This window comes from Rhineura floridana, chromosome 2 (genome assembly GCF_030035675.1).
Source record: "Rhineura floridana isolate rRhiFlo1 chromosome 2, rRhiFlo1.hap2, whole genome shotgun sequence".
Classification (NCBI taxonomy): domain Eukaryota; kingdom Metazoa; phylum Chordata; class Lepidosauria; order Squamata; family Rhineuridae; genus Rhineura; species Rhineura floridana.
This window is the reverse complement of record NC_084481.1, coordinates 221389585-221412459: the sequence shown is the minus strand read 5'-3', so window position 1 is coordinate 221412459 and position 22875 is coordinate 221389585. Positions and strand designations below refer to the sequence as shown.

The window sequence follows — 22875 nt, the reverse complement described above, 5'->3', positions numbered from 1 at the left end:
ATGGGAGACCACATTCACACCAGACACTTATTCCACTTTCAACAATCATGGCTTCCCACAAAGAATCCTGGGAAGTGTAGTTTGTGAAGCGTGCTGAGAGTTGTTAGGGGATCCCTGTTCTCCTCATAGAGCTACAACTCTAGAGTTCTCTGGGAAGAGGGATTGTTAAACCACTCTGGCAAACTGTGGCTCTGTGAGGAGAATAGGAGTCTCCTCTCAGCTACCTTCACAAACTACCCTTCCCAGGATCTTTTGGGGAAGCCATGACTGCTTAAAGTGGAATAATAGTGGAATAAATGTCTGATGTGAATGTGGCCAGAATCTAAAAACATCTGGAGAGGTGCGGATTCTCCATCCCTGCATTAGAGGGTGATATTGGAATCAGGGCTGTGGAGTCGGAGTCGGAGTCGTGGAGTCGGAGTCAGAGTTGGGAGCAATTTTGGGTGGAGTCGGAGTCGGGAGCAATTTTGGGAGGAGTCGGAGTCGGTAGAAATGTACCGACTCCGACTTCCAAATAAATTTTGATTGACAAGAAGCAATTTTGGGTGGAGTAGGAGTCAGAGTCGGAGAGTAGAAAAATAGAGGAGTCGGAGAGTAGAAAAATAGAGGAGTCAGAGTCGGAGAAGAAGGTTTGGTGTACCGACTCCACAGCCCTGATTGGAATAGCAAACCACAATTAAAAAATTCTCTAATTAATTGTGTAAAATATTCTCTAATTAATTGTGTAACAGTGTAATTAATTGTGTAATTCTCTAATTAACTGTGCAATTCTCTAATTAATTGTGTAATTGTGTTTGGTGATAGTCATGATGACCCTACAGATCTCCAGTTGCTGACCTCACCAAGCGTCATCCTCCAATCCTGCCACCATGTGGGATCCAAAATCATTTAAAAAAAAAAAATCAAAGATTGTTCCTTTGGTCAGACAGACCTCTGCCATAGATCAGGGATGGGGAACCTTTGGCCCTCCAGATGTTGTTGAACTCTCTCTCCCATCGTCCCTGATAACTGTCCATGCTGGCTGGGGCTGATGGGAGTTGGACTTCCACATCGGGAGGGTACCAGGTTCCCCATCCCTGCCACAGAGCACTGGTCTGCTCAGTTGAGCCAGAGGGACATTAAAAACAACTTATGGGAGATGCATAATTGCTGCTGGACACAGACCTGTGTAGGATGTGGGGGAGTCTCACATGGCCAGTGTCATGTGTGAGAAGAGCCACTCATCAAGAATGTAGAATGGAAATTCTCCAAGCAATAAGAGCAACCACCATGGTGATCAATTCACAACTGTTACCACTGCCATGCTGAGGCATTTGCAAGTACCTCTATGTAGCTGCCATAATGTACAAAAACTGGCCCTCTGTGGAAGGCATAGAAGGAGCCACAGCCCATATCAGCCTTCCGCAAGCTGGTGCCCTCTACATGTTGTCGGACTCCATCTCCCATCATCCCTGACCATTGGCCATGCTGGCTGGGGCTGATGGGAGGTGCAGTCTAGCAAGAAAGCCCGGACTATATGGCGTTTTATGTACATTCTTTAACCTACCATGGATCCATTAAACTGAATGCATTCAACAAAGATGCAAAAGGAGTAAACAGACAAGCAAACTCCTCCCAGGGGTGACATTTGTCTGCTGCTACAGCTTGAAATCACAAGAAGAAACTGGGGTAGCTTAAAGAGTGACAAATGTATTGTAATTCTTAGGTTTATGAATCGCATTATAGAGCACATTTCATCAGAAAGAACACATGTCATCAGATTTTTACCTTCTCCACCTACAGTATTAGATTTGTTAGCTTTCAAGGAGCCACAGGGCTCTTTTGTTGCTTTTTGTAAGGAAAAATGAAAAGCCAGGAACAGCAGGAGAGAACACACAGACAGCACGGCTTAGCAACTGTGATGTCACTGGTTACTTCAGGGAGGGGACATTGCTCAATGGCAAAGCAGGTGTTTTGCCTGCCAAAGGTCCCAGATGCAATGCCAGGTGACCCATTTTGCTGGCACACAGGCAAAAGTGCAGCCTGCAGTGTCAGCGATCAGCTGATTGTCAGGTCTTGCACAGTCCAGCGCACAGCGCTTTGCAAGTGCTGCTAATCAGCTGTTTGGCGGTGCCTCCAAGCCCTCTTTTGGTCCAGCCGCATCTTTACCTGCTCCACACTTGATAAAATATATGTCAGGTGTAGAGCAGGTGGGCTTGCCGTGGCTGAAATGACCTGGTTAGGCTAAATAGCACTGAGGGATGGAAAGTTCCCACCGTTACCTCGGGTAGCAAGTGATTGGAAAGACCCTAGAGACCCGCTGCCAATCAGAATAGATGGCATTGGGCTAGATCAGCCTTCCCTAACCCAGTATCCTTCAGATGTTTTAGACTACAATTCCTATCAGTCCCATCCAACCAGCCTAGCCGGGACTGAAGGGAGCTGTATTTCAAAACTTCTGGAAGGCACCAGGTCGGGGAACACAGGAACTACTGGTTCATCTAGTATTGTCTACAGTGTTGACTGAGTGAGAGATCCGTTTGTGTTAAGTGTGTGCGAGTCAGCAGAATTAACTGTTGCAGAAGAAGATGAGCTGACGGAAATCAGAAATAATAGAGGACTGAAACTGAAACACTCATCAACAGATATGGCCTCCTTCTGGTTGTCTCTCCGAGAGGAATATCCCATCATCACAAATATGGCGATTAAAGCACTTCTTCCTTGCTCAACATCTTATCTGTGTGAGGCTGGTTTCTCTGCTATGAACACAATGAAGAGCAAGAACAGGTCGCGGCTTCAAACACTGGAGGAGGACTTGAGCGTATGCTTGTCAACCATCCGCCCTCGGACAAGGGACATCATCAAACATCACCAAGCACAGATTTCCCACTGATTTATTTTTTAAAAAAATAACACAATCAAAATGTTAGTAATTGAATTTTAAACACAATTTTAATACTCGTTTTTTAAATGATAAAATATATCCTTAAAAAACTGATGTTGTGCCTTGACAATTTTAGCGCCTTGTCAGTGTGCCGTGAGATTAAAAAGGTTGGAAATCGCTGGTCTACACTGACTGGCAGCAGCTCTCCATGGTTTCAGGCAGGTGAATCTCTCTCAGCCGTAGCTGGAGATGCTGGGGACTGAACCTGGGGCCTTCTGCATGCAAAGCGGATGCTCTGCCACTGAGCTACAAACCTTCTCCTACTGGGCTAGATGGACCAATGGTCAGTTTGAAGATGTGCCAGCTTCATAGGTGCATAGGCCAGTAAGAGGGAGGGCAGGACACTTTATGAACTTGTCGTAAAGGAGATGTGGCAACTACAAACCTGATGAATCCATCTCAAGCAGTGAAGCTCACAATGCCATCCTATGCATGCCTATTCAGAAGCAAGCCCCAGTGAGTTCAGTGGGCCTTACTCCCAGACAAGTGAGTACAGGATTGCAACCTTAACTTCTTTAGCGCTCGAGGGTTGAATTTTGTTGTTGTTGGAGAAAAATCGCTAGACGAAAATAGCCATGTCGACTTTCGCTTCCGTCATTTTTATTGCTTTGCAATGACAAACTGCTTGCCAAAAAAAAGGGGGGGGCAAGGGGAAAAAAGCATTTAATCCATTATGCTGTCAGCAAACTGAGCAATATAGGAAAGCTCAACAGGATGTCAGTGTGAACATTATATAAACATCAGTCTTACAAAGTCTCTGGTGAGAGAAAGCAAGTGCTTGGCCCATAGAGTTGGCTCTTCTGCCCACTCCTGCCCCCTAAGCTGCTCCTGAGGGTAGAGGAGCCCTCTGGAATGGTGTGGGATGTGGTACAGAGGGCTATGCAGTGGGACAAGGAAATGGGGGGGGGAAGGAGGAGAACCAGCAAAGCTGCCTTCCGAAAGGGATAAGGATTTGAGGATTAGACATCTGCATGGAGGATAAGGTGAGCGATGGCTACTAGCTATGGTGGCTATGTTCTCTCTCCCGTTGGGGGCAGTATGCTTCTGAATACCAGTTGCTGAGGAATCGCATGTGGGGAGAATGCTGTTGCGTTCAGGTCCTGCTTGTGGGCTTCCCATGGACATCTGGTTGGCCAGCTGGAGAAAAGGATGCCAGCCTAGGTAGGCCTTGGGCCTGACCCTTCAGGACTCTTCTTACATTCTTTGGACTTTTCACACAGTCATCGAATGCGTGGGCTGGAATGATGAACCCCACACACAGGGTAAACGCGCGATGGCGGTTTTGCGTGGCCCCACTAACGTTTATTCATGCCAGTTTTTATTTTAAATTTATTTGATTTATAACACTTATTAAATGCTTCCCAGGCCAAATGCCTCTCAACGCAGCGAACAACAAAACGATTCAAATGCGTATATCCGTATTAAAAAAAACCCATCGTGCAATTAACAGGCTGGCCTATAAACATTGCCATCAATCAAAATAAAATAGAAAAACGAAGCGAAGGGTGCAAAAAATTGAGATTCAAGTAAAAGCCTGGGTGGGGCAGGAAAAAAAAACCAGTTGGCAGGGAAAACTGAAAAGCATCAATGCTGATAAGGACATAAGAAGCGCCTGCTGGATCAGGCCAATGGCCCATCTAGTTCAGCATCCTGTACTCACAGCGGCCAACCAGGGGCCTGCAAGCAGGACCTGAGTGCCAAGAGCACTCTCCCCTCCTGTGCTTTCCGGCAACTGCTATTCAGAAGCATACTGCCTCTGACCATGGAAGTAGAATATAGCCATCATGGCTGGTTAGGGTTGCCAGGCTCAGGGCCTGAGAATGATTCTGTATCCTTAAGAGAAGAGAAAATTCAGCCAAGTGCAGGTTTTCTTGCAACACTTAATGGGAAAAACCACAAGGTGGAATTCTCCCTCCCCCCTCCACAACTTTTAAAGATACAAAAGACCTCTTGGAGGCTGGGCCCGGCAACCAAGAGGTCTTCTGTATCTTTAAAAGTTGTGCAGGGGTAAGGGAGAATTCCACCTTGTGGTTTTTCCCATTACAGTGTTGCAAAAACACCTGCACTTGGCTGAATTTTCTCTTCTCTTAAAGATACAGAATCATTCTCAGGCCCTGAGCCTGGCAACCCTAATACCGCCTCCGACCATGGAGGCAGAGCATAGCCATCATGGCTAGTAGCCGTTGATAGCCTTATCCTCCGTGAATCTTTGCAATCCTCTTTTAAAGCCATCTGAGTTGGTGGCCATCGCTGCCGCTTGTGGGAGCGAATTCCATCGTTTATGCGGTGCTTGAAGAAGTCCTTTCTTTTGTCTGTCTTGAATCTTTCAACATTCAGCTTCATTGGACGCCCACAAGCTCCAGTGTTATGAAAGAGGGAGAAACACTTTTCTCTGTCCACTTTCTCCATACCATGCATAATTTTATACACTCCTGTAAAATACACTTTATACCTCTTACTCACCTTTTCTCTAAACCAAAAAGCCCCAGATCTTAGCTGAGTAGGAAGGGAGTTCCAAATTTGGGTGGGGGTTGTATTGAGAATGACCTCTTTTGAGTTGCTGCATGCCCGATTCTCAGAAATGCGGCAGTATCAAAAAGGCAACCCTTCATGTCTGGGCAAGTACATATGGGCACGTAAGGTGCTCCATCATATATCTATGCCCTAAGCCATATTGGGCTCTATATGTCAATTGAAAGTGGCCTAATAGCACACAGGCAACCAGTGGAACTCCTTCAGAACTGGTGAAATATGTTCAGAGTAAGCAACCCCATTTAACAGCTTAGCCACCTGAAGCATCTGGACCAGCCTCAAAACTCCTGGACCAATCTCAAAGGCCCCACACAGAATGCAGTTCTGCGCAGCAGAAGAGTTTACCTGGGCCACATCCACACCATACGTTTGAAGCACATCACTTCCCCAAAGAATCCTGGGAACTGTAGTTCACCAGAGTAAACAGTAGTCAGTAAACTGTAGTTTACAGAGCTACATTTCCCAGGACCCTTAAACTACAGTTCCCAGGATTCTCTGGGGGAACTCATGAGCTTTAAGTGCACTTTAAATGTGTGGTGTGGATGTAATGTGTATGGAAGGGATGGTGCTGATTTACACTAGCAAAATACCTTTGGTCTCTCCTGGGCTGAACTCCCTCTGTGGACTTTTAATAAAGATACACAGCTTCATCCTGACGGTTGTGCTTATTGTTCTGGGAAATGAGTTGGCAAAGAAGTATCCTTCATGCCTTTTGCTCTAATGATGGAAAGAGGAGACTGAAGTGCTATTTTTTGCAATGCAGGAGACATAATAATCTGTTATGGATTTCACATCACTAACAGTGTTTTATGCTAGGCTTATTTTTGGAGGTGTAATCCATAAATCCTCATAGAATGAGCTGCTGAGCTCATTCTTAGAACAAATAATCATTCAATTCGTGGTACACCGTCAATGGACAACAACCAAAAACGTTATGTTGGACAGAATGTCGATACTGCAAACTTCATTATAGGAGGAAACTGGAAAAGGTCACTGTAAACCAGCAGGATAACCTTTCATTGCTGGACTGGTGGGAACATGTGTAATATATTATTAAAAAAGATGTGCAGTCTAATCCAATGGGATTAGGATGCGTTCCTTATCAGTATTAATCATTGATGAATAGATAAATATCAAGTAAATACACTCCAGTGCATTTCTGGGACATTTTATGTGTGTTGTTATGTGCCTCCAAGTCGACTACGACTTATAGCGACCCTATGAATCAGTGACCTCCAAGAGCATCTGTCATGAACTACCCTGTTCAGATCTTGTAAGTTCAGACATTTTATGTACCAGGTGTTTTTCTTTTGTTTGTTTCTAGAAGGAAAATGGAAAATATTAACTGGTTGAAATTTGAGGATGTTGTATGGGTGACAATTTGTGACAATTAGAAAGACTGCCCTGTAGGTCTACTTATGTGTAAACTGCACAATGAAAACTGTGCCATGGGTAGATTTTTGCCCCACAAAATTGGGTTAATATGAAACAAGCTTCCAAATCATTTCTGGTCCAAAGAAAAGTGCTTAGAATTCCCGAGAACAAGGATGGCTACCTGGAGACATGCAAGCCAGATATGGCCTCCAAGGGGGTTCTCAGTGCCCCCCAAGATCACCCCACAAATTTGTCATTTTTCATTTCTTAATTAACTGGTACAATGGCTCTTCCAACGGGATGCCAAAAAGCTTTTGGGAGCCCCCAAAGACCCCTCAAAATGTGCCTTTTTTCCAAAAAAGAAAAAAAATTGACCACGCCTACTATGACATTTCAACCATATACACTTTGACATGTGGCCCCCGAGGAAGTGGCAGTAAGTCAATGCAGCCTTCAGCCTAAAAAAGGGTTAGTCACCCTGCCTAGAAACAGGTAAATCACAATGAAAAAGTTTGGAGAAGAAGCAAGCATTGGAGGAACAGTGCAGCCACTGTAACCAGAATGATCAAGGGGATGGAGCGACTCCCTTATGAGGAAAGGTTGCAGCATTTGGGGCTTTTTAGTTTAGAGAAAAGGCGGGTCAGAGGAGACATGATAGAAGTGTATAAAATTATGCATGGCACTGAGAAAGTGGATAGAGAAAAGTTCTTCTCCCTCTCTCATAATACTAGAACTCGTGGACATTCAAAGAAGCTGAATGTTGGAAGATTCAGGACAGACAAAAGGAAGTACTTCTTTACTCAGCGCATAGTTAAACTATGGAATTTGCTCCCACAAGATGCAGTAATGGCCACCAGCTTGGATGGCTTTAAAAGAAGATTAGACAAATTCATGGAGGACAGGGCTATCAATGGCTACTAGCCATGATGGCTGTGCTGTGCCACCCTAGTCAGAGGCAGCATGCTTCTGAAAACCAGTTGCTGGAAGCCTCAGGAGGGGAGAGTGATCTTGCACTCGGGTCCTGTTTGCGGGCTTCCCCACTGTGAGAACAGGATGCTGGACTAGATGGTCCACTGGCCTGATCCAGCAGGCTCTTCTTATGTTCTTATGTAGATGAGCAACATGTGTGTGTGTGTGTGTGTGTGGTGTGTTGTTGTTAAGGAAGTAGCAGTGGGACTGGGGGCTTTTGCCAAGAGTTGTAAAAGCAGTAAGGCCTGAGTCTAGTAAGATTTTGGTACATTGCTCTTGGGCTGGCCTCTACTGATATATTATTTACACAGCATGCCCTGCAGAATACAAACATGTACTTCCATTTGGATGCACCAACAGATGATGCAAACACAATGCAGGGGGGTGGGAGGCAGGGGAGAGCATATTCTTTCCTGGGCTGGTAATGCATAACTTAGCAGAAGAGAACTGGCTTCCTAGAGAGATAAGCAGGAAACAGCCTGCAAGATGACTTCAGCCAACACACAGCAAGGCCCATAGAGAAGGAAACAGCACAGCCTCGGCTGTTAAAAATAATTCATTGTAACTGACAGCAACCAGGTTATTTCCCCCTATCAAGACAAACAGACACAGCTGAGTCAACTAAAAAACGTGCGCTGTCTTATAATGGGCCGTCTTTAGAGGTTTGTCTACACCAGAGAGAAAAGCATGCACATTAATATAAGCATCTTGGAAACACATAGCAAAAGTTTAATGTGAAACAAACAAGACCGGAGCCCCTCTTCATTATTCAATAATGCTAAAGTTACTGTGTGATGAGTTTTCCTAATCATGCCTGCATTTTTGTTCAAGCATGCCATGTTAAGACTTGATCTACTGCAGATCTCCCTCTGATGAGGTGAAACACCAGAGTTTAGATAACTTTGCACTCAGATGCAAATGTATTTAGATGCACTCAGGTGCATTCCAAATAAAGCAGGTGAACATAGACACAGTACCTTACACTCAGTCAGACCATCTAGCCCAACACTATCTACTGACAGTAGCTCTCCAGCAAGGATGGAGACCCTGTGTCACTCAAAATGCTGCTGGACTCCAACTCCCCTCACCGCTCACCATTGGCCATGCTGGTTAGGGCTGATGGGAGCTGGAATCCAGCAACATCTGGAGGATGCCAGTTCTCCATCTGTGAAATGAATGACCACTGCCTCAAAACTACACCAGCTTAAAGACAGGATTAGCAAAGCCCTTGCAGGCATGTCTGGTGAGAACACGGGAGAGGGCCTTCGCAGTGGCTGCCCCCAGGTTCAAGAAGTCCCTTTCTAGGGTGGTTCGACTGTCTTTCCATCTGCAAGTGAAGACTTTTCTGTTCCGACATGCTTTTGGGAACTGACTGCAAGGGATATTAATAGCATGCTTTTAAAACTGATTTTTATTTTGTGTTTTTCAAAAATTGCTATGTTTTAAATGGTTTTAATTCTACAGATTGTTTAATTACATTTTAAATATAACATTCTGTATGTTTTACATTTTGTAAGCTGCCTTGAGTCCCAGTTCTGGGGGAAAAGCAAGAGGATGATGATAATGATGATGATGATGCCTTGGTCAGATCTAGCTTCCATCTACAAATCCATATGCAACAGGAATAGGTAGAAAGTACTGACGGAACTGCGATCTAGATCTAACTTCAGTGCTGCAAAAAAATCTGGATGCTTGAATTGGCCAAGAGTATTGAATAACGCCACCCTTTCACCTGGCATTGGCCAGTCAAGCCATTATCTAACTTTGTAATCATAAAACCTAGGGTAAAAACCTGCGTATTTTATTTTTTAAAATCGGGAAAAGGGAGCTTGGTGGACTCCCTCTTCTCACCAGCCCCAGGTACCACTGCCAATGATCAGTGATGATAGCAGCTGTGGTGCAACAACATCTGGAAGGCCACAGGTTCTCATACTGTTTTAAAGCAGGGGTGGGGCCTTTTTCATCCTGAAGGCTGCATTCCCTCCTGGGCAACCTTCTGAGATCTGCATGCCGGCAGTGGGCAGGGTCAGGGACAAAAGTGGGAGGAACAACAGATGTAAATATTATTTTTTCTACAGTAGGCTAGTTTCTAGATATAGCCCCCTCTATCCTCCATTCAGGCAAGCAGGAGGCACTATCAGAGTTCAAGGACATATTCTAGCCAGGCAAAAACAGTGGCTTATGGCTCACATAAGCAACATAACAATGCTGAAAAAATGTACATAACTTCCAGAATGTGCACGTTTGCAGTAAACCAGCCTTCGTCAACCTGGAGTCCTCCAGATGTTTTAAGACAAGGGTTCCTAAACTGTGATCCATGGACCACCAGTGGTTCACAAGCTTCACTCTGATCCTGATCTAGAAACTGGAGGTTACCAGTGCAATGACAACAGTGGTCAGGCTATCCTGGTCCAGAAATGGCCATAGCCATCTTACCAGCTGCAGCTGGTAAAAGGCACTCCTAGCCGCTGAGGTCACTTGGGCCTCTAGCGACAAAGATGAATTGAGGAGCACCCCCAGACTACGGACCTGCTCTTTCAGAGGGAGTACAACCCCATCCAAAGCAGGCAACTCACCAATTATCCAGATTTGGGAACCACCTACCCACAATGCCTCCATCTTGCTAGGATTCAGAGTCAGTTTATTGGCCCTCATCCAGCCCACCACTGAGTATATGCAACTCCAGATACTGTTTTGGAAAGGGAGGGGTTGCCTTTAGCTCTTTGAGTCTTTGGCATTCGAGAAATCTTTTTAATATGTTGCAGAAGCTCTTTGGCAAGTGTAGGAGCAATGCTGATTTCATCATAGGGACAAGCCGCTGTGCTCCTAATGATCAACCAAGAACCCTGCCTGCCTGTAATCGTCCGATAGAAGAAAAGGGGAAAAGCTGACAATTTGTGGTGCATGCTTGTTAAGCTATGTTTCCAACACGCTCAGCAGCAATAACTCTTGTACTTGCATATGCTAGGATGACTCAACAGTGGCTGTGCAGACATACGCTTGTGTGCATGCACACCCCCTCTCCTTTATTTCCATTTCTATAGCTGGCTCTCATCACACTGGTTACCCGTCGGCAGACAGTGGCATCTGGAAACAATTACTGAGAAAGTCTGTGATATGCAAGTCATTTCTTTTACGGCTTTGAGCCCTTCCTCAACACCACGTCCCATGCTGCCCTGCTGCTATAAAACAACTTTTCAATTGCTGCTTTTCGTTTTCACATACCTACAGTGTTAGCACCTAAACTAAATGGGAAGAACAGCGAGAAGTGGGTGTCAAACGGCCACACCCAGCTCATAGTTGTGCTGCTAGGCACAACTATGAGGCCAGCATCGTTAACTAGAAAGGATAGTAAGAATGTGAAGGTTGGGAGAAGATTTAACTTTGGTCTAGCTTTCTTCTTCTGAGCTAATCATCCATCTTCTATACACTTTCATGCCCCCTGGCCTCTGCACTTGCACGAGAGCCAAGAAACAATTCAGAGGAGGTTTGCAGTTCTACTGCCCTTTCATGCACTTCAGCAGGCAGCGGTGATGGCAAACCCAAAATTTATTTATTTATTTATTTATTTATTTATATTTATTTATTTAAAATATTTATACCCCGCCCTTTTTCCAGAGAACTCAGGGCGGCTTACAAGAATAATCATAAAAAAGATTAAAACAGTAAATATACAAAATTAAAAACAATTAGAATGAATAAAATCAAGTACAATTAGTTAACCAATTCAATCCAGTTGATACTTTCCTATTTTGTGTGGATGGTGCTATTTTGGCTACATAAGAATCTGTATTAGAAAATGTATTCATTCTTAGTATATGGGGTGAAATCTTTAAAAGCAATCACTAAGGAGACAAGGGTCACATCCACACCATACATTTAAAGCACATTTAAAGTGCATGGCTCTCCCCAAAGAATCCTGGGAGCTACAATTACCACACACAAAGGGACGCACAGCCTTAAAGGACAAAACCAGTTAATGTTTAATGAACCTAGAACATGACAGGCCACTCAGAACTCAGGATGGCGGACAAATTTAATTCAGTTCGCATTTGAAGCCTAACCTATCAAACAACACGAGAACCGAAACACAGCCCATCCTTCGAAATTCGCAGTTCTCCCGATTTTGGGATGCAGTTCTCCAACCAAACAATGTTTACAAAAATGCATGTGTTAAGGCAAAGTGTGCATGAAAATGAATATATTCATGAAAATCACATACAACAATGCATTAGATTAGGAGAAACTGCTTGCAAAAATGTGTATATTAGTCAAAACTGCATAGAAAGTCACCCTAAAATGCTGAAGAATTTGCATGAGGATTTTTTTTAAAAAAATGCAGATTGCCGCAAAAATGAGAACTGAATTTAATACTGGAAAAATGAGAAACTGAGATAACCAAAACCAACAGAGCCTTCCATCAGTGCTCCAAAGATTACATTTGTAGATGCTTTAAGCCAGGGGTGGGAAACCTCAGGCCCAGGGGCCAAATATGGCCCTTTAGCCTCTCATTTGGCCCTTGGAACTCTTTCAGGCAACAACCCCTATCCTCAGACCACCCCTCTCACTGGCCCTGCTTCATACCACGAGTGCTTCTGCGTGGCTGGAACGTGTCCTTCAACTCTGATAATGCCTCTTGCATGTCTGGATGGAAGATAGAGAGGTTTGTGTGAGCATGCGTAGAAACTAGCCTGCTGTACAGAGGTAAAATTTACATCCATTGCTCAATCCACCTTTGCCCCTAGCCCCACCCACCACTGATATGAGGCCCTCGGAAGGCTGGCCAGAAGGGAATGCGGCCCTCAGGCTAAAAAGGTTCCTCACCCCTGCTTTATGTCTCTGCTTAAATATGTAATGCGTGAACCTGACAAACTTGTAATTCACCACAACTCCCTGGTGAGTGTACAGACCCAGTGATAAAACCAGGTTGACCACAGTATGATTTCTCAGAAGTCTACATACCTAAGCCCTCACCCTCCTAGCAGTTTTCACTGCCCTACCGTTTTCACGGCTGACATTTGAACTGTCAAGAGTCAACCTCTGTATCTGGGCAAGTCTACCATGCATATGGTACATCAGTTCCATCGTACATCTTAACCAGGCTTCATAACCCTCCTCTCTCTCTGTGTGTGTGTCTTGAAGTAAGTCCCACAAAGTTCAATGGAACATCGTCCCAAGTATGTGGACCCTTAGTTTTCTTTTGGGGCAGTTGAGAGGGGTCTGTTGTAAGTATGGGGTCTCACAGAAATGCTCCATTCCATAGCCATGCCCCCTGTATGTATTTGGACAATGTACATGCACAGAACCCTCTTGTGATGTGTTCCAAATGCAGGGATGATGAAGACATGGCCACCATTCGTGTCTGGACAGGCCCACATCCTGCCTCACGTGTTCTTTCGACATGCAGCAGGGAACAATCTGAACCCCCCCTCGTGAATGTGCCATCTTAAACTAAAATATATTTTGAACTTCAGTGTGTTTCCAGAAGCGGTTATATTTTAACAGCGTTTCAGGCTCAAAATGTGACTTGATTATCATCGTCTTGATCACTTTTTCTGACTCTCTGTTACAGCTAAAACTGGGGGTAGCACAGGAACACAGCATGCTGCAAATTTTAAAGCAGGTTTTAAACTACCCATTTATTTTGGAGTGCCTCCCCCTAAGTAACATTCATTCATGGTTAGAAAAGCTATCCATCTTAAAATAGCTTTTCTGTGTTTGCAGGAATGCTGTATTGCTTTTATTTGTTTTAACTGGCCATGAGTGGGCTATGCCTAAGAAAACAGCCTATAAATACTGTCATTAAATAAAATTAATAAATCCTGGTCAGGCTATTTGACCATCGAGCCCCATGTCACCTACTCTGACCGGCAGAAGCTCTCCATGGCCTCAGGCAAGGAAGGATTCCATTTCTGAGCTCGAGATGCCAAAGGATTAAAGTTGGAACCATCTGCTTGCAAAAAAATCTGCTCTGCCACTATCTCCCCAAGCTTTATTTACATCCCAGCTTTCTGTTGCAAGAGCCCCCGAGGTGCCTTATAATGACATAATCAAAGCAAATACAATTAAGTCAAAACAATAAAACTAAACACTAAAAACTGGAACAACACCAAGACCATCCATAGTAACAAAAAGAAATTTAAAACAACTTGAATACCTGGTAAAAGAAAAGAATCTTAACTGTTCATCTAAAAGGTAAGACAGAGGGAGTTAACTGGACCTCCTGAGGAAGGGCATTCCATAACTGTGGCACTATTACTGAAAAGGCCCTGCCCCAAGGACCAGACTAAACTACCCTTCTGAAGGCAAAGGGGCACAGAGCAAGGCCTCCGATGATCATCATAAAAGGTGGCCGCCTGAATCAGGAGAAGGCGGCCCTTCAAATAATCTGACCTCCTAAGCAGTCAAAGCACTTCTTGTACATTAACTTGGTAAAATAGGCTAATATTGTCACCCTGATGTTGCATATCAGGGTGGGGAACTTGTGATCCTCAAGATATTGCTGGGCTATGGCTCCCACCTCCCTGACCATTAGCTAGTTGGAGCTGATGGAACCTGGAATTCAGCAATATGAGGAGGTCCACACGTTGTACGTGGATTAGCCGAGGCAAAAAGATGAGTGGCTTCTTTATTTATTCTTACATTTATATCCCACTTTTCTTCCATCATGGAACCCAAGGACCTGCTTAGCTTCAGCAAGATGGTGGCCTCGTGTGCCCTGGCACTTTCCCAGGGTCATGCAGCTAGTTCATAGCTGCTGCGACAAAAGCTCCTTTAGGAGGAAGGGCAGGATATTAATTCAACAAACAAATAAATAAAAGGATGGAACCCAGGGCGGCGAGCAACAAGTGATAAAACAATAGAAACGTCTTAAAAACAACACATCTTAAAAACAGTTTCCAATACAGATGCAGATTGGGATAAAGGCGTCTACTTTAAAGGCTTGCTGAAAGAGGAAGGTCTTCACTAGGTGCCGAAAAGGCAACAGAGCCAGAGAATTTAAATTGTAAGCACCTCGCAGGCAGGGACCTGTCTATCCCCTGCCCTATATAACTGTGTAATGTGCCATGTTCTTTGATGGCATGGTACAAACAACAGTACTTTTTCATACTATAATTTTAGCGTTCCAGCAGCGCTCTTACTAGTCCATCCCAACTCCATCAACAGGCATGTTGACAAATCGTCTCTCACTTGCCAGAGGCGACTGGGTGCACAGCTTCTTATAATCCTGAATTCCCACAGCTGCAGCTGCCAGGAGGAGGGAAGGAAAGTCATGGCCAACCTTTTCCCAGCCTGAGCCTCATGACTTCCATTTATCTTTTCTATTTCTTCCCTGTCTCAGATGTTGTGGCAAGGCTCCCATACTGACAAACCATAATGCAGATGTTGGCCTATAGAGGAGAGCTCCTGCTGGTTTTGGTTTTATTTCAGAGCTTGGAAAAGTTACTTTTTTGAACTACAGCTCCCATCAGCCCCAGCCAGCATGGCCACAGGATTGGGCTGATGGGAGTTGTAGTTCAAAGAAAGTAACTTTTCCAAGCTCTGTTTATCTTATGCGCTGCTTTTAGAACTTAGGATGGGAGTGGGGTTAGGAATGTTTAGGAAACCAGCCCAACTCCATTTTCCAAGAGACAGTACAAAAATATTTTTTAGCTCATTAGTTTCTCAGCTATATTTACAATCACTGGCCATTGCAACCCTCCAACCACCTGCTTCTGCTCCTTTGAATGTACTGGCGATGGAACGGAGAGCAGCTCATTCCTGACATCCTGTAATCTAGCTGGGCTATATTGGCTTTGGCACTTGATACACACATTTCACACACACATTTTGTGATTGTGTTGGATCAGTGTGTTTCTTTATTCACTGCATTTATACCGCAACTCTTTTCCAAGGCACACACATGGTTCTCCTCCCGCAGTGACAGAGGTGTATAAAATTGTTCACAGTGTGGAGAGAGGGAACAGGGAGAAAATCCTCTTTCGTAGTGATAGAATTTGGGGCCATCCAATTTTGGAAGATTCAGGACTAACCAAAGAAAGTATTTCTTCACGCAGTGCATTGTCAAGCTATGGAATTTACTCCCGGAAGAGGAAGTGATAGCCACCAACTTGCATGGCTTTAAAAGAGTATTAGACACATTCATGGAGGATAAGGTTATCAATGGCTCCTAGCTATGATGGCTATGCTCTGCCTCCATAGTCGGAATCTTATCTATGATAATAGGAAAAGCATCCCTGACTATAGGATGGTTCACACATACATGTATATCACTTGATTTTTCTACACTTGGTAATTGCCAGATAAATAGGCAAACTGCCTCAGTTGAAACTCAGAGTACCTGTGACAATGCAAGGTCATATGCATGGCATCTCTATGTTACTACATCTGTGATGACCCATTCACATCTTCCCATCACATCACCACTGGATGCTCCAGTTATCAGGGGTGATACGTGCAGGCAAAAGTCTTTTCCCTATCCTGCCACTTCTGTACACCTCTCTCCAAGAGACCATCTTGACTGTGCCAGAGAACGCCTCAACTGTGAGTGCTGCAAGACCCTCTTCCTGCTTGCTGGTCTCTTTCCACCTGGCCTGGGAGGGGACCCTTGAGTGAGTACAGCTGCTACTACCTGAAGATGCCAGACAGCATCTTCACTGTGGGGTGGTATTTAGGGGCTTTTGTTTGGGGAAAAACTTAATTCTGGAGATCAGTTATTTTTGTTATTGGGATTATGTTTTTGTATTTTATTGTTGGACCTTATTATGAATTACAGGGGTACTTTTTCAATTTATTGTATACTTCTTAATGAGATGTTTTCCTTTGAATTGTAACAGTGAATTGTGCAATTTTTTTCATGTTGTGAGTCAGCTTGAGGATAGATTGCCATGGAAAGGCAGCACACAAATAAACCATGATGATGAAGATGCATGTCAGTGTGGAAGGCCTTGTGCAAACAACTCAGGATAATGAAGCCGCCTGGAGAGTTGGCTGCACTAGGTGTGAAACTGCACTGGGAAAGGACCTTGCACTAGATCCTCTCCACCTTTTCCCTTGCACTCTAGGTTCTGGGTTCAGGCTCTGTGTTGTCATTGTTGTTTTTAAGTGGCGGTGAGGGGACAAGCAGCTTTGAAATTGCAGAGTAAACACTCTGACGGAAATAAAAGCTAACCATAAAAATCTTGGGTTATGTTTCCGGCTTAAAATAAAAGCTAATGGATGTAATTTGGTACATGCACTAAAGTACAGATCAGATTCAAAGAAAAAACAAACTGAGAGGGGATCCGAGCTTTTATTCAGGGCACAAGTGCGTGGAACAAAGGGAAGATATATGCGTCAGCCAAAATTGGAAGGAGGAGATAATGCTCTTCTTAGATTACATTTGCATCAGTCAAAAAAAAAAAAAAAAAGATGGCTTGGGTGAAAAAACTTGCTGAGGCAGCTCATAATTTAGGAGATGGTGTACTATTAATTACATCTGTGCAACTTCAAAAAAACATTGTGTCAACACTGCAGCAATGCTCTGAGATGAGGCAACAAGACAGAGCAAAGGTTTAGGTACAGGGTGCCAGTCATTGCTTCCAGAGGGAAATAGCTGCTACTTTTTGATGGAACGAGGATCTAGTCCCTAATATGGAGCATTACTAGCTATAGTCCTGGGTTCCTTTTTTGAAGGAAGGATGGGATATTAATTCAATAAATAATAGTATTTTTTTTTTAAAAAAATAGGCAGCCCAGCCTAGCAGTGCTGGGTCTAGAGCAAGGGATCCAACTCAACAGTAGATCATACACTCTATTTGCACAAAGTTGCAAGTTCAATCCGACATATCTCTGTCAAGATTAGAAGGACCCCTAGCTGATAACCTGGAAAGCGTATGGCAGCCTTCACCAATCTGGTGAGCGCCATACATTTTGGACTATGACTCCCATCTGCCCCAGGCAACATAGCCGTATGGTTCTGGGTCTGACAAGAGCACAGCCATGCTGGCTGGGGCTGATGGGAATTGTAGTTCAAAACATCTGGAGCGCATCAGAATGGTGAAGGCTGGCCAAGACAGTATTGGGCTACATGGCCCAATGGTCTGGCTCAGTATAAGGCATGGTCATCACTTCAGTTTTATAAGTAGTATGAGGCAAGGCTACTGCTGATTTTACTACATCACATGTTTGTTTTACAGGAGGAAGGGCAGGATATAAATCTAGTAAGTAAGTAAATAAATAATTAAAAATTGTTTAACAATTTTTAAAACAAATTTGTGAAGGATAAGCCTCTCAGCAGCAAACAGATATGATATCTATAAGGAACCTCCATATTCAGGGGCAGTATATCTCCAAATATAATTTGCCGGGGGACAATGGGAGAAAGCGAATGCCTCCATGCTCTGCTTGTGGGCTTCTCTGAGACCTCTTATTAGATGGAAACAGGATGGAGGTTTAGAAGGATTCATGGATCCAGCAAGGCTCTCCTTATGTTCTTATATTTACAAAGCTGACTGGATTGTAGATACTCATAAGTGACTGTTTCTCAGGGCTACATGTTAAAGGGAGAAACATGATTGTCACTGTCACATGACAGCTCACACACTAAAAGTTCTTCCTCTGTTTGTTCAGCTTTCGAAAATCAGTACTATATTCCTCAGCTTTTAACTAATACTTTTATCCTCTGTTCTATAAATATGAGGCAAGGCTACTGCTGATTTTACTATATCACATGTTTGTTTTACTGGGAGGAAGGGCAGGATATAAATCTAATAAGTAAGTAAATAAATAAATAATTAAAAAAATCTGTTAGCTGCTTTGCAAACCAGCTTTGATTAAGAGTTAGAATATGCACATTTTAAAATACATAAATAGTTCACAACAACATTTGCTGTTCCTGTCCATGCAATTAGGGCCGATTGTGGGGTTACTTACCCACCACACTAGCAACCGATCCTCTAAAGGGCATGGATATGGCTAGTGTGATACCCAGCTGCACATTTCATCTGACCAGGTGGGCAGAAGTTACAGGTACTATTAGGTTTGAGAACAATCAGAGGATAGTGCTTGGTAACCACAATGCTCCCAATAATATATGAACAAGGCCTTTGCCTAACCTTCTTTTTCATGGGACTGTTTCAAAGATAAAGATATATTTACACAACCTGCCCTAAAGGGAGGGTGGTAAAGAATTTGAAGGCTGTAACTCTGGCAGGGAGCAGCCACACTAAACTCAGTGATACTTATTCTAAGTAAACACACACAGATTAGTCTTGCAATTATGGGGAAAAGTGCATGATGCATATTCATTTGTGCCATTCATATGAAATGATACCCTTGTGCCTGTGTAAATGAACAGAAACTTTTATAAATATCCCCTGGTTTCATTGTGACTTAGCCATCAGAATGCCCTTTTTAATTCAATACAAGGTTTTATAGTATATAGTGGTTGCAAACTGCTTTGTTTTCTGGTATAGTGGTATAGAAATATTTTTATAAATAAATTTTTAAAAAGAATGAGAAAGGAAAAAGGTAAAAAGAAAGGCATGCCTTTTCTCTCTTTGGACACTTTCCACACCTGCTATTTTCAGGTAGGATTCACATAATTAAGATATATTTATTTATGATTACATTTCTATCCCACCTTTCCTGCATGGAACAGGGGGTTGGACTCGATGGCCTTACAGACCCCATCCAACTCTACTATTCTTTGATTCTATGATTCCGCCATGGAGCTCAAGGTGGCACCCAAACATGGTTTTTCCCCTCCCAATGTTATCCTCACAACACTGTGACTTGGTTAGGCTGTCATACTGCAATCTTCATGGCTGAGTGGGGATTTGAACCCCCGTCTGTCTCAGGTCCTAGTATGACACTTTAACCACTCCACCACATTCAAGTTGATTAGGTGGTCTTACAAAACGAACCTGCTCCCCCAAAAGACCTAACTTTTTTTGCAGTAAGGAAAACAACAGGGGAAATGCACTGGAAAGTGTGGGAGAAGAGTTGCTTTGGCACAAGTCTAACCTCCCTGCAAACAAACCAGAATTAATGCTCAGTAAATAGCAAGTGTCATCGAATCTCTCTGCAAACAAATCGGGATGAATGCTCAATAAACAGGAGATCTGGAAACAGTCTCTCTCTCTCTCTCTCTCTCACTCACTCACTCACTCACACACACACACCCCAGGACTGTGAATATGTCAAACTAGCGCATTTTAAGGCAGAGGTGGGGAGCCAGCGGCCCTCCCGATGTTGCTGGACTCCAGCTCCCATCAACCCCAGCCAGCACGGCCAACGGGTAGGGGACGATGGGAGTTGTAGTCCAACAACACTTGATGGGCGGCCACAGGTTCCCCGCCCTGGCGCTAAATCCAAGTTAAGGGAACTTCAGGGGCGGCGGCACCTCTAGATCTGTCCAAGGGATGGAGCTGCTGTGGCTGCCAGAGCGGAAGGCAGGGCAAACCAGCCCTTTCGCTCGCGTTCAAAACGAGGAGGGAAGCACGCCAGAGGCGACAAAGGAAAGATACAGCTGCCCAAAGGAGCGCTAGTTCACGGGGGCTTATGCCACAAACGCATCTCTCCTACAAAGTGTCTTGCAGAAGGAGGAGAAGCCGAGAGACAGACCCCCGTGCACTGCTGCAGAGACGACACAGGCTCCTTGGACTTATCTTCTAATCTACATCATCATCATTATTAACAACAACAACAACAACATGTTTATTAAATAACTGTAGCAGATAAACGCGACCTCTCCACCTCCAGAATCTACTTGATCCCCTCTTCCCAAAGCCTCTCCCTTGAGAAACGGAGAGGGATCTTACCCGTGAGGGCTCCTCCTCTCCCAGTTTTCCTTCCTTCCTCGCTTCTCACTTCTTCACGGGCTTCGGTGTCTAGCCGGGGATGACAGCCACATCCTTTGCTGCGCCCAGAGCCTCCCTGCCTCCTTCACGGATCAAGCGTGAAAGCCGGGAGGGTGGGGGAGAGGGAGAGAAGGCAGGAAACCAAGCCCGAAAAAGGATCTACCTGATCCCAACACAGACAGACTTCCTCGGATAGGTGCAATCAAATCAGATCAAAAGACAGCCCGGCGCTCCAGCCGGCGTCCGCTCCGTCTGCACCCTATGGAGAACCAGGCGGAGAGCTGCGCGTTAGCACGTGGAAGGCGTGGGGGAAGAGCAAGGAAGGGCGCCGGGCAGGATCTCCCGCGGGGCGGGGCCTCGAGCGTTGCAGCCGGTTACCAGGCAGGCTAGGCTAGAAGCTGCTGCACCACCGCCACGGGGAAGGGAAAGGCGAGTTCCGGAGCCGGCCGGTCGTTTCCCTCTCCTACCTAGGTTGCCAGAAGGCCGCTTCCCACGTGGCGATCTACACGCGGCTTGAGCGGGTGAAATGAACTGCGCCTTCCCCCACGGAAGTGCCTCATCCTGAGGAATTTTTGCTAACGTGCCAAGCGGCTCGATTGTCACCCACCCCCCTCCTGAGCCCGCCGTTCCTTCTAGTTTACGGAGAAATCACTGGTGCAGATTGGTTCCCACGACCCCTTATTTGGCTCGGAGGTGGCTTGATCTGGCTGTCGCCTATGGTTTTGGTTTATCCAGGAAAGTTCAACCCCTCTTTAGCCTGCTTTCAAGGTGGGGCTCGGTTCTGGGATGTATGTATATTGATAGGGAGGCTGTCTAAACACGTACAGAGTGCATTTTCTTTACTGCCTCAAAAATCAGCTTACATTTTTTACAGTGTAGTGGAAAACTCAGAAGTGCAGGATCCTTTCATGACACTCCCAGCCACACCCACATCCTTTTTGCTGCTGGGTTGACAATGAGATCCTTGTTAATACCTTCTCCCACAACAACATACGTCCCTAGGTGCCAGTAAGCATGAAAGGGGAGAGTGTTGGCTACTGAGAAGAGTCTTCTCAGTGGCTGACTCATCTCATTTCACTCTGCTTGGCTCCAATCAGCAGGAAAGGACAAGGAAGCATGCTAGGAGACTCTTCTCAGTAATTAATACACTCCTTTCAGGCTGATTGGCTTGTAGGGTGCTGGAGACATAGGGACCCTGCTGGGACCCTGCTTCCAAAAATTAACGGGTCTAACCCCCCAGACCAATGGATGACTACATCCCTTGGTTTAGGGGTACAGAGCTAGCAAGCACCCGTGAGATTTGGCACCTATTTTTTTTTTTAGAAATTTACCATTGCTGTTAGACTTGGTGCAATATGATCCCCAGGGCTTACTTCCTCAAAAAAAGATGGGTTTCAGTTCAATTCTGTGTGGAAATGACATTGCCTCTTCTGTCCCTGTAATCCTTGATTTGGAGATCCTCTGAAGCCAAAACAAAACTGCACAGACTTGGGAAGGAGACCTATTGAATCAGGATTTCTGCACCCCCTGCCCTGTTTCACTTGTTGCTGCTCATTGGAATGGGGAGGGGGAGGATAGCTCAGGCCCAGGGACCAAATGTGATCCTCCAAGCCTCTCTAACTGGCCCTCAGAATTATCCCCAGGCCACTCTTTTTACTGGACCTGCTTCACACCTTGAGCATCCTGGCTGGGACATGTCTGTGAACTCTAATAATGCCTCTTGGTTGACTGGACAGAGAGGGGTATGTACAGAAACTACCTCCCTATACCAGTAGTTTTCCACCTTTTTTTCTGCATGGACCTCTTGAAAATTGCTGTTGGTCTTCCCCACCCCTACCTTACATGATGACTTTAGCAGTCAGGTAGGTTTGGCTGGCAGCAGCTGAAGGCCATGAACACACTAGTTGCCAGAGCAAAGTGTTTCCATTGGTCACACCTGGAGGGGGAGTGGGTTGATCAGCCAATCAGTTGTGAAATCTCTTTGAAGCTGAGTTTTTTTAAAAAAAAATAACTGTTAAAGCTGCTCCCACCAGGTTTTACAGTAAAAAGGGGTGGGAGTAGCATTGTGTGCTGCTATTTGCAGAAGAGAGAGGTGGAGATGCAGTAGAACCAGCAGAACAGTGAGTGCTTTTCTACCCTATATCTCAGTGGTAGGCTGAGCATGTGCTTTGCATGCAGAAGGTCCTGGATTCAATCTCTTGCATGTCCTTGTGAAAGGGAAAAAAAGATTCTAGG

The 22875-nt window shown here is 44.7% G+C and overlaps 1 protein-coding gene across 4 annotated transcripts in view; it reads right to left on the bottom strand.

The window, feature by feature from the left end:
- The window catches only part of INF2 (inverted formin 2), a 93267-nt gene extending 72152 nt beyond the window's left edge, over positions 1-21115 (bottom strand). For 2 of the 4 annotated variants that reach the window (XM_061612291.1, XM_061612292.1), the window contains exon 1: positions 20602-21097. The gene's annotated coding sequence lies outside the window, so the exon portion shown is untranslated. Of the gene's footprint in view, positions 1-20601 lie in introns of all 4 variants that reach the window. The other 2 variants (XM_061612293.1, XM_061612290.1) reach the window with 2 other exon arrangements.
- Between the last annotated feature and the right edge of the window lie 1760 nt (positions 21116-22875).